We start from the raw sequence: 13,151 nt of genomic DNA, 5'->3' as shown, positions 1-13,151 counted from the left end.
TCGAGAGGATATCCATCAGTTGGGGAATGGCTGAACAAATCGTGGCATTTGTACATCACGGAACACTATTGTTCTATTAGAAAGCAGGAAGGATGGGAATTCAGAGAAGCCTGGAAGGATTTGCATGAACTGATGCTGAACGAGATGAGCAGAACCCAAAGAACACTGTATAAACAGCAACATGGTGGCAATGATCAACCTTGATGGATCTGCTCATTCCATCAGTGCAAAAATCAGGGACAATTTTAGCGTATCTGTGATGGAGACTACCATCTGTATCTAGAGAAGGAATTGTGGAGTTTAAACAAAGACCAAAGATTATTACCTTCAATTTTTAAAAAAGCATGTCTTTATGTTTTACATAATTTTCCTATTTCTAATATTTTATTTATTCTTCAAGGATATGTTTTTTCTCTCAACACATTCAGTTTTGATCAGTGCATAGCATGGAAACAATGTAAAGATTATCAGATTGCCTTCTGTGGGAAGGGAGAAGGAAGGGAGGGTGGGGGAAAATTGTAAAATTCAAACCCTTACAGGAAAATGATACGTAGAAACTACTATTGTATATACTTGGAAAACAAAGAAAATATGTACATTAAAAAATGTAAGCTCTCTGAGGACAGAGACTGGATCATCTTTTTCATTCTACTACCTGCCATGGATGTTTAATAAATGCCTTTTAATTGTTATAGAACTTGTTTTTTTAAATTTTTGTTTGTTTTGTTTTGTATTGTTTTTCTTCCTCTGGATGTGGAACATAGCATTCATTTAAATTCTGTAAGCTTTTAGTTTTTGTTTTTTTTTGAGAACTTGTGTTTCTACTAGAAGTCAAATTCTTGATTTAATAGATACAAAGGTGCTCACAAATGCAAGTGAATATGGGAAATTGAGGAAAAAAGGACATGACATGATAGAGAAGTTTATTTGAGAAAATGATTGCAAGGACAGATCCAGAGGTAAGCTAGCAAAAAGACATGTGGAAATCAGAAATTGGTAGCAATGGGGAGTGACTGTGGAAAGATAAGGAAGCAGGCCTCAGGCTTCTTAGAAGAAAAGAGATAAATTAGGAATGTAGAACAAAACTGACATTTTCAGAAATAACTAGGGTATTGATTTTTTTTTGCTTGATTTTACTTATTTGTTTCAAAGGATATCTGGAAAAGGGGCAGGAATAAATAAAGAATAAAAAGAATTTTTTTCAAAGAAAATGAAGCATTGAATGAGAGAAACAGTAGTGTCAGAGGAGACTGTAGGTCAGGGCCCAGTTGACCTTGGAAGAAGAAAGAACCAATGAACCCTAGACATTGTAACTCTGGGAAGAGATACTCTGTGGTATACTTGTTGAAAGAATATAACATTTTTATTTTATTTTTACAAGTCACTGGGGTTAAGTGGCTTGCCCAAGGTCACACAGCAAGATAATTATTAAGTGTCTGAGGTTGGATTTGAACTGGGGTCCTTCTGACTTTAGAGCCAGTGCTCTATCCACTGCACCATCTAGCTGTCCCAGATTATAACATTTTAAGGATTTTTTTCATTTTTTTCTTTAGAAATATTTTATTAATTTTGAGGTTTTTATAATTTTCCCCCTTCTTGCTTCCCTCTCCCCCCCCACAGAAGGCAGTTTGTTAGTCTATACATTGTTTCCATGGTATACATTGATCCCAGTTGAATGTGATGAGAGAGAAATCATATCCTTAAGGAAGAAAAATAAAGTATAAGAGATAGCAAAAAAAAAATTACATAATAAGATAAGGGTTTTTTTTTTCCCTAAATCGAAGGTAATAGTCTTTGGTCTTTGTTCAAACTCCACAGCTCTTTATCTGGATACAGATGGTATTCTCCATTGCAGACAGCCCAAAACTGTCTCTGGTTGTTGCACTGAAGGAATGAGCAAGTCTATTAAGGTTGAACATCACCCCCATGTTGCTGTTAGGGTGCACAGTGTTTTTCTGGTTCTGCTCATCTCACTCAGCATCAGTTCATACAAGTCCTTCCAGGCTTCCCTGAATTCCCATCCTTCCTGGTTTCTAATAGAACAATAATGTTCCATGACATACTCTCTTCATTTTTTAAGAGGTTACAAAATCCGAAGTCATTGAAGAAGATTGGCATCTCCCTCCAACCTTGGAATTTCCTTGAGGTCTGAGGTCTTCTTTCCTGGAGACATTTCTCAGCCCTGTGGCCCCCTCTTCTCAATTGGTAAATTCCTTCCAGGGTATACATGCTCCATTCTCATCTCAGCTCTGCTATCTGGGCTTTATCACCATTTCCCAACTGGTACTTTCCCTTCCTCCTCTTTTCAATACTTTTTTTTTTTTTGTGGGAGGAAAAACAAGCTGGAATAAGGTGAAATTTTATTTTGGGGATTTGTTAACAGAGAGAAAAACATATTGACAATAGACAAAATATTTGGGAGGACATATCTGTATTAACCTTTGAAAATTATTAGTACTTTTCCATGAGTTTGTTCTATAAGTTTATGGCTTCCCTTAAAGAGGGATTGTCAAAGTAGTCTTGAGACCACCAGGCCTAATCTTATAAGACCATGCTTCTCTGAATTCTCTAATTTTTCATTTTTCCTTATTTTCAATAATATCCCATTACATTCATGATCTACAATTTATTTAGTCATTTCCCAACTGAAGGGCACCTGCCTTTATTTCCAGCTGTGAAGGCAGGGTCAACGCCACTGAAGATGGAGAGTGGAGAAAGTAGAGCCTCCAAATGGAAGGTGTCAAACAGAATTGTCACCTACTGGTCACTTAAATGCTGTGCAGTCACCAGTCTCACTTTCTCCTACAGAGCATCAGGGTTAAATGGCCAGATATGGCCCTGGATTCATGGGAAGCCTTGACCTTTCTAAGCCAGGTCTTTCCCAGATCATAGTTGGGGGAAGGGAATGTGTTTAGAAATGAAGGTGATGGGGGCAGCTAGGAGGTGCAGGGAATAGAGTATTGGCCCTGGACTCAGGAGGACCTGAGTTCAAATATGACCTCAGACATTTAATAATTGCCTAGCTGTGTGACCTTGGGCAAGTCACTTAACCCCATTGCCTTAAATAAATCCATTAAAAAAATAGAAACGAAGGTGATAGAAAACCAAGAGATGTCAATGAAGTTTTCAACTGAAGTGTAGGGGAATGATCCAGGTTGGAGAGGAGCAGGGGAGGTAGCATTGAGTTAGGGCATGGAATCATCTGGTGATGACAATTATTTTGCTTAGTGATTTTCAGTTGTATCTGATTCTTCAAGATTGCAATTTGGGGTTTTCCTTGGCAAAGATACTGGAATGTTTTGCCTCTCTTTACAGATGAGGAAGTTAAGGCAAACAGGGTTAAATGACTTGCCCAAGGTCACACAGTTAATAAGCACTTTTATAATCCCCATTTTACAGATGAGGAAACCAAGGCAAACAAAAGTTTAATCATTTACCCAGCTAGTAAGTATTTGAGGTCAAATTTGAACTCATGTCTTCCTCTCTCTAGGCCTAGAGCTGAATCTGCTAAGCCACTTGGCTGACCCCAAGCAGCCCCTGGATTTCAGGGGGGAGCCTATGAAAAGAGAAGATCCCTCTATGTTGGAGACCTGTTTGTTATTCATTTGTATTTTTTTAATTAATTTTTTTTCAATCAACAAAATCTATTTTAGCTTTCTCCCATCTCTTCAATTCCCTCCCCTCCTCATTGGGAAAGAAAGAGAAACAAAATCCCTGCTCCAAGCATATATAATCACACAAAACAAATTTCTTAACTGGCTATGTCCTCCCTTTTCTCCAAAATAGACCTCCATCTGTGCTCTCCCATCCTGTTTCATCATGAGTCTTCTGAAATCATGGTTGATTACTACTTTGATTCTTGAGTTTCAAAATCTTTAAAATTTTTTTGGCTGTTTTACAGCTAATATCTTATCCTTACAGCTAATATTTTGTCTTTAGTGCTAATACCATGGAAGTTATTTTCTTGGTTCTGTTCACTTCATTCTCGATCAGTTCCAATATCTTTCCAGATTTCTCTGACAACACCCTCTCTTCACAATTTCTTAATTTGGGGAAATCTAAAATAAAATAATACTAATTCATAGTTCTCTGGTGCTTTAAGATTTACAAAAGATTTTCTTCACAACCACCCCACAATGAGTTAGGTAGCACCAAGAATATTTCCATTTTTAAAAATAAGGAAACCAAGACTCAGTTTAAGCAGATGCAAGAGACAAAATAAAAAGTGTCAGAAATAGGACTTCCTTCCAAAGTCTCCTAATTTCTCTCACTAAAATACACAGCTTCTCTTTTTACCCTGTTACCTTAAGATTCTATTAAAATCTGCCTCAGTCATCTTTCTACTTCATAATTCACCAATATGTGAAGGATTGGTGACATTTTCAGAATAGGGGTCTCCCCATATGGGAAATCCTGGGCAAAATGGTTAGATCTTAGTGAGTAAAGACAGGGTAAGGACAAGGTTGGATTAGGGGTAAAGGGAACTCTAACCAAAGCATGGTCCAAGGAAAACAACCCCTGAGTCCATCAGAAATTATTTCCAGTCTGTTGAAATGGCTTTCATGGAAGAAGCCAATATCCTTTTGCTCTTTGGTCAATGAAGATAATAAAAGGAGATAACAAAAATAAGAGATTTTGCAACCAGATTGAAGCGAATCCTGTCCAAACATGCTTTTCCTCTTGGCATCTAGTTGGCACATCAGCCAACAAATATTAAGTATCTACCATGTGGTTGTGCCAGGCATTATTGTGGGAATTGAGGACATAAAAACAAAGAATTAAAAAATCCTTCTTCCCAATGAACTTATATTCTAAAGAAGGCTACAATAAGTACAAAACCATATATTTGGGAGCAACTAGGTGCTGCAGGGACTGTCCTGGAGTCAGGAGAACCTGAATTCAAATTTAGACATTAACTAGCTAAGTGACCTTAGGCAAGTCACTTAATCCAAATTACTCCCCTCAATTTCATACACACACACACACACACACACACACACACACACGTGTGTGTGTTGCAAAATTATAAACTACAATAAAACTGGAGCTCAGTTTGTCTTTTAATACTTATATACACACACTCAAAGTACAATGGGAAGGAAGACCATTAGCAATTGTCGGGGAATAAGGAAACCCTTCATTGAGAAGCTGGTATTTCGGGCAGCTAGGTGGTGCAGTGGATAAAGCACCAGCCCTGGAGTCAGGAGTACCTGGGTTCAAATCTGGTCTCAGACACTTAATAATTACTTAGCTGTGTGGCCTTGGGCAAGCCATTTAACCCCATTTGCCTTGCAAAAAAAAAAAGAGAGAAGATGGTATCTGAAATATATCTTAAAAAGGAAGAGAGGATCTTTATGGAGGCAGAGGTAAGAAAGTGGTGCATTCTAAGCTTGGGGTACAAGACCTGGGAGATGGGAGACTTGTTTGTCCTTTTCAATTTTAGGTGCAGGTCATAACTGGACTAAATTCAGACTCAAACTATGAAGATCTAGGAGGCAGGATTTCAGATTGGATGCTGCTGTCAGTCTAGCAGGGAAGCCTTGAGAAAGCTAGGGTACCTGGGACACAAGCCAGAAGGAGCTTTTGACTTGGAACTCGATGGGACCATGCTACAAAGAAACTGAGCTAAGCCAGAAACCTGATCCCTCTTCTCTTCTTCAGAAATCAAGGTGGTATAGGAGGATCATGCTTTTCATACAATTTTACCTTTGAAATAAATATAGCTTTGACTCGTATGTGTTTAAATGGAACTGGAGGAGGACCTCATCCTAAAACTGAGGGAATATGCTTAGTGGAGACTGGAGCCAATGGCAAAGAAAGGTTGGGCATCCTTCCATCTCCCTTTAAGAGTATCAGAGAACTAGGAGGGAAAGATGAAATATATAAAGAATTATAATATATAATATACACAATAATTATATATTATATAATAATATACAACAATACATTATATAATATAAACATAATATATAATACACCTGGCTTACATTAGCTATGATCTGATTAAAATAATAATTATGTTCATTTATTATTAATTTTATTAATATCCAATGTGTTTTACTAATATAATGAAATAAATAACAATGATAATAAATGACCTCTCTTATAAACAGTCCACCTTCCTATGCTCCTCTTTTCCCCTCTCTTAATCTAGATACATTTCTATTTCTTGCAATATAAATGGTCTGGTAATAACACTTCAGAGTGCCTGGGGATTCCTAGTGCTACTCTAGAAGGTGACAAGTTAAGAAGACCTTTATGGACAGTTCTATCCCCCTTGAGGATTTTTCTATCACCTGTCTGTAGCTTGGGCCTCAGATTCCGCCTCCCAATCTATTCCCTTTTGGTCACTAAAGTAATTTTCTTAAAGCAAAGTTCAGTTCATATTGAAGTCTCAACCCCATTCGATAAACTCTAGTAGCTCTCTATAGCCTTCGGGATCAAATACAAAATGCTCTCTTTGTCATTCAAAGCCCTTCATAACCTAGTCCACTCCTACCACTGCAATCTTCTTACACCTTACTCACTGGATAGACATATAGTCTTTGATTCAGTGGCACTGACCTCCCGGCTGTTCCAAGAACAAGACACTCCAGCTCTGCCCTGGCATTTTCTCTGCCTGTCTCTGGTCCCTGAAATTCTCTCCCTCCTCTGCTCTGACCACTGATATCCCTGGCTTCCTTTAAGTCCCAACTAAAATCCCACCTTCTAGAGGAAGTCTTCCCCAACCCTCTTAATTTCTGAACCTTTTTCAGCTATTTCCTTTTTATCTTGTACATAGCTTGCTTTGTCTATATATGTTGCCTCCCCATTAGATTGTAAACTCCTTGAGGGCAGAAACTGTCTTTTGTCTCATTTTTCATTCTCTTGAACTTAGAATAATGCCTTAACATAAGGAGACTCTTAATAAATTGATTGACTGACCATTATCTAGTATTAGTAACATTAAAAAAATATCAAACCCAGTACAATTGTTTTCTAAGACAGTTCAATTCTGGTAAGGGGTGGGAGAAGCTGATGGACTAATAGGACTATTTCATGAAGAACAGTGTCTCTGTGAAAGCTCCAGCTTCACTGGCTATACTGGCTCTGTTGTCTTATTAGAGATAGCCAATATCTGCATTGCATCATGGCCATAATATCCTGAGACTGAGGTCATCTCCAGCATAACTAGTTTCTTCTTTAGCATTGAGCCCCCTCTGATGGATGAGAAATGATATATACCCTATCACTGTCCCCATGAAAGGCCTGACTAGAATTCACAGATCTAGGGAGAAGGAGTTTGAGGAGGAAACAGTAGCAAATAGTATTTTCTGGGGTGATCTCCAGATTTAGAATGAGATACCCGGAGCTCTGTGAATTTCTCATGTCTGGCTTGATCAGAATATTAAAAATGAAAATAACTGCTTTATGGAGACCTTCATCAGAAAAGAGTCTATTGTAGAAGGCTGAGGGGTGAAAGGGCAGAGATATGGAGCCCAAAGATATAACTGTAATTGATCTAGGGCTAAGATCTTAGATGGCAGCCCATACTGAAAATGTGAGATGATAGAGTAACACTACTATAAGGGTGAGAAGGATTCTCAGAAATATAATGATCCAAGACAATTCTGAAGGACTTATGACCAAAAATACTGTCCATCTCCAGACAAAAAAACTGGTGGAGTCTGAATGCAGATGAAAAATACTTAAAAAATTTTTTCTTGGGATTTTTTTGTCTGTGTTTTCTTTCACAGAATGACTTATGTTTAAATGTGTTTTGCATGACTACACATATATAACTTATGTCAAATTGCTTATCTTCTCAATGGGGAAGAGGAAGGAGGGAGAGAATTTGGAACTCAAAATGTGAAAAAAATTGTTAATATTGGTTTTATATGTAATTGAGAAAAACTAAAATATTAAATTAAAATAAGAAATGATGAGCAGATTGATTTTAGAAAAACATGGAAAGACTTGCATGAAATAACACAGAATAAAATGAACAGTACCAAAAATGTTGTATATAGTAACAGCAATATTGTTCAAAGAGCAATTGTGAATGACTAAGCTATTCTAAGTAATATGAATATTCAAATCAACTATGAAGGACATATGAAGGAGGATGCCATCTTCCTCCAGAGAAAGAATATATGTACTATGTATTGTATGTTTATACATATGTATCTATATCCAATGTTGGCCTTCTCTAATGTGAGACTAGGAGAGAGGAAGGGAGGCAACTTAGAGTTAAAAATGTAACAAGAAATAAATGTATATATAGTTTTTTAAAAAAGAAAGAATTAAGGCTGGCTCCCAGGAACAATTCTGATTATCCAAAATTACTTTGAATATACTTTGAATTCACTTATTTGGTGTAATAGGGATTTGCATGCTGGGGCATAGGCTTTATCTGTATATATACATATATATATATATATATATATACACACACACACACACACACACACACATATATATATATTATATATATAATTTCTCCCAATATAATACAATTTCCTTAATGGAAGGATTATCTTATCTTTTTTTAAAAATCCTTAAAGTTAAGTAGTTTTCTGCACATAAAATTGCTTGCTTGATGAATGAATTAAAATGGAAGAATAAAGGCAGCTAATGGTTTATCAGTCATGAGGGGGGAAAAGTAGATGGGAAGCATATCACAGGAGACCAATTTGAGTCTCTTAGAGATCTGCAGGTTTTTCTGGCTCTGCTTCTTCTTTGAATTGGGAATTTCTATTTCGCTTTAAATGGTGCTCATTATTCCCAGGAGGGCAATTACAGCAGATGATAGGACCAATGTGAGAAACCACTGGTTGGGCAGTTGAGATAAAGAACAGAACTGAGCATTTGGGTGAAATTCAGCACCTTCAGTTCTATCTTTAGACCACTAGAGGGCTCCATGGTGACAGGAAAAGGTGCAGAAGTGGCGCTAACTAGTGAATATGAATTCTAGTCTCATTAAGTTCCTTGAAAGGGAAAAAGAAGGATGTCCTACCTCTTTTCTCCACTGGGGTCCTGAGGGAGAGGTCCTTTTGTCTAGATCAGGGGTCCTTTACTGTTTTTTTTTTTTGTATCATACACCCTTTAAACAGTCTGATAAAGTCTATGGATCCCTTCTTAAAACGTTTGTAAATGCATAAAATAAATATGAAGAAAACCAGTTATATTGTAATATAGGTATAAACATTTTTTTATCATTACCTCTAGCCTAGCCTACTACATTGCTCTCCCTTCTAATTGCCTCTCCTTGTTTCAAGTCCCTGCTCCAATCCATCATCCACATAGCTGTCAAAATAATATTCCTGAATATAGGTCTAAAGTATGTCACTCCTCTACTTAATAAATTTCAATGATGGAGATGAAGGAAAAATGAGACATTAATGCACTATTGGAGGAGCTGTGAAAGGACTAAACAATTCTGTAGAGCAATTTGGAACTATACCCAAAGGGCTATAAAACCATGCCTACCCTTTGACCTAGCAATACATCTATACCTTTATTTCAGAAGAATGAAAAACAGGACGGAAAAGGATAGATAGACAGACAGATAGATAGATAGATAGATAGATAGATAGATAGATAGATAGATAGATAGATAGATAGATAGATGATAGATAGATAGATAGATAGGCAGATATAGATAGATGATTGATAGATATATAGATGAGCCAGCAGCTCTTTTCTGCTGGCAAGGAACTGGAAATTGAGGGGCTGCTCATCAGTTGAGGAATGGTTGAACAAACTGGTATGTGATTAAGATGAAATGCTAACATGCTATCAAAAATGATGAACGGGATAATCTCAATAAAAAACTTGCATGACAGAGGAAATGGGAAAACGTACTATATACAAAGTAACAGCAATCTTGCAGAAAGATCAGCAGTGAATAACCTTTTCTCAGCAATGCTGTGACCCAAAAGAACTCTGAAGGACTAATTATAAAGAACGCTATATATCCCCAAAATAGAACTGATGGTGTCTGAATAAAGAATGAAGCATTTTAAAAATTTTTTCTTGAGGTTTCTTTTTTGGGGGGGGTGGTTATGTTTACTTTTACATTATGATTATTGTGTTAATGTTTTTCATGACTACACATTTTTAACCTTTATCTAATTTACTTTCCCAATGAGGGGATTGGGGTGGAAAGAAGGGAGACAATTCAGAACTCAAGGTTTTAAAAAGTGAATGTTGAAACTTGTTTTTGCATGTAACTGGGGAAAAATAAAATAATTGTATAAAATTGCAATGGCTCACTATGAATTTAAACATAAATTCTAATGATTGATTTCTAAGGCCTTTTAAAACCTTGTTTTAAAATTACATTAATAGCATTCCCCATACTACCACCATTCAGCTAAACTGGCTTCCTTCATGTTTTTCATAAGGGGCACTCCAGCTACTATCTTTGTATTGGCCACACCCCATACTTGGAATATTTTCCATTCTCCCCTCGACTTCCCTGAATTCCTTACTTCCTTCAAGACTCGGTTCAAATACTACCTTCTATATGAAGTTCTTCCCAATTCCCTCTACTGCTAGTATTTATTCTGTGTACTTGTCTATATGTATTATCTTTTGTAGAGGACTATTTCACTTTTTCTATTTGCTTTTCTCATGCCTAGGACAGTGCCTGGATGCATAGTAGACAATTAGTACATTCTTGTTCATTGATTGCTTTATTCTTTTTTTTTTTTTTTTTTTTAGTTTTTGCAAGGCAAATGGGGTTAAGTGGCTTGCCCAAGGCCACACAACTAGGTAATTATTAAATGTCAGAGGTCGGATTTGAACTCAGGTACTCCTGACTCCAGAGCTGGTGCTCTATCCACTGTGCCACCTAGAGGCCCCCATTGATTGATTTATTGATAAGCTGAGAAAACGATTTTCATTTCAGGTGCTATCAATACAGGACCTCAAAGATAATAAATGGGAAAGGATATAACTGATAAAGGTTGAGCTATTTATAGAATATCAGATGAAGAAGGGAATATAGCAGGGTTCTGATAAAAGCAGGACTGGCAGGTCCTCCTTATCAGGAGAAGCAGTTGTGATTGATGGGAGTCTCACTGAACTAAATCTTAGGATCAGTGATAGCCTCAGACCAGATCAAGAGATTTGCTACTAGTTCTCTCTGCCAGAACCCAATTTGTGTATGAGTTTTGTGTTCCTTTATGGATCTATTATTAGTCTCTCTTGAAACTTCTTAAATAATTCTTGCTGGTACCTTCTTAAGACTTGATTGTGTGTCCTTTATTTTATTTGGAATCAGTTTCAAAGTCTTGAGACCTAAGAAGTCTTTTTAATTTACATTTTTATTTATTTACACATTACTAAAATAGTCTTGTTTTAAGAGTAAAAATAATCCTTCCTTCCTTCCCCCACAGAAAAATAAAATAATATAAAATAAAAAGCCTCATGAGAAATAAAGTGCTTCAGATTGTGTTCAGATACCATCAGCTCTGTCTCTGGGGTGGATCACATTCTTTGTCATAAGTCCATATTTTTCCACAGTTGCTATTGTGGATTGTAATTCCCTCCATCCATTCCTCCCCACTCCCATTTATTATATTTTCTCTCTCCTTTCACTCTGTCCCTCTTCAAAAGTGTGCTATGGGAAGGGAGGCTAGGTGGCACAGTGGATAGAGTACGGGCCTTGGAGTCAGGAGTACCTGGGTTCAAATCAGGTCTCAGACACTTGGTAATTACCTAGCTGTGTGTCCTTGGGCAAGCCACTTAACCCCATTTGCCTTGCAAAAACCTAAAAAAAAAAAAAGTGTGCTATGGGGCAGGCGAGTGGCCAGTGGACAAAGCACTGGCCCTGGGGCCAGGAGGCCCCAAGCCTATATCCCACCCGAGATACTCAGCAACCACCCAGCCCTGTGGTCACAGGCAGGCCACCCAATCCCACCACCTTGCAAAAAAGTAAAAAAAAAAAGGGGCAGCTAGGTGGTGAAGTGGATAGAATACCAGCCCTGGAGTCAGGAGGACCTGAGTTCAAATCTGACCTCAGATACTTAATAATCACTTAGCTGTGTGACCTTGCGCAAGTCACTTAACCCCATTGCCTTGCAAAAATAAAAAAAAATAAAAAGTAAAAAAAAGTACATCTGACTATCCTCTCCCATGATCTTCCCTATCACCTACATCCCCCCCTCCACTCCCCCATCCCCTTTCTCCATCCCCTTCCTCTCCTTTTTCCTCTAGATTTCTATACCCTATTGAGTGTGCATGTTGTTTCCTCTCTGAATCATTTCTGATGAGAATGAAGGCTCCCTTATTTCCCCTCACCTTCCCCTCTTCCACTCTATTACAAAAGCTTTTTCTTGACTTTTTTTTAGTTTTTTTTTGTTCTTGACTCTTTTACATGAAATATCTTAGCCCATTTCCCTTTCTCCCAGGACATTTCTTTGTACCCATTGACTCCATTTTAAGCAATATATTATACCTTCATATTCAGCTCCCTTCTGTGCCTTGACTACATATGCTCCTTCTAAATGCTCTAATAAATGAGAAGGTTCATATGAGTATTATCAGTATCATCTTCCCATGCAGGCATACATACAGTTTATCATCATTAAATCCCTCATAATTTACCCTTCTCATCCACCCTCTCTATGCTTTGCCAGAGTCTTGTACTTGAAGATCAAGTTTCTTTTCAGCTCTGGTCATTTCAACAGGAACATTTGAAATTCCCCAGTTTCATTGAAAATCCATCTTTCGGGGGGCTAGGTGGCGTAGTGGATAAAGCACCTGCCTTGGAGTCAGGAGTACCTGGGTTCAAATCCGGTCTCAGACATTTAATAATTGCCTAGCTGTGTGGCCTCGGGTAAGCCACTTAATCCCATTTGCCTTGCAAAAACCTAAAAAAAAAATCTTACTGCCTTTCTTCTGAGACCCCAATTTATGCCATATATATCTTGTTTGTATATAGTTGTGTGCATGTTGTCTCCCCCATTAGACTGGAGGGACAAGCTTTTGACTTTCTAGTAGGTACTTAATAAATGCTTGTTGATTTGATATGTCATTCTATGTATTATATTTTTATGCATTTAAGAACATTAATCTGAGAAATGGTCAATAGGCTTCACTGATTGGAAAAGGGATCCATGACCAAAAAAGGGGTTAAGAACCCTTGAATGATCTCTAAGGTTTCT

Source organism: Macrotis lagotis, chromosome 4 (genome assembly GCF_037893015.1).
Source record: "Macrotis lagotis isolate mMagLag1 chromosome 4, bilby.v1.9.chrom.fasta, whole genome shotgun sequence".
Taxonomy (NCBI): Eukaryota; Metazoa; Chordata; class Mammalia; order Peramelemorphia; family Peramelidae; genus Macrotis; species Macrotis lagotis.
The sequence above is the reverse complement of the archived record's forward strand: the minus strand, read 5'-3'. Positions refer to the sequence as shown.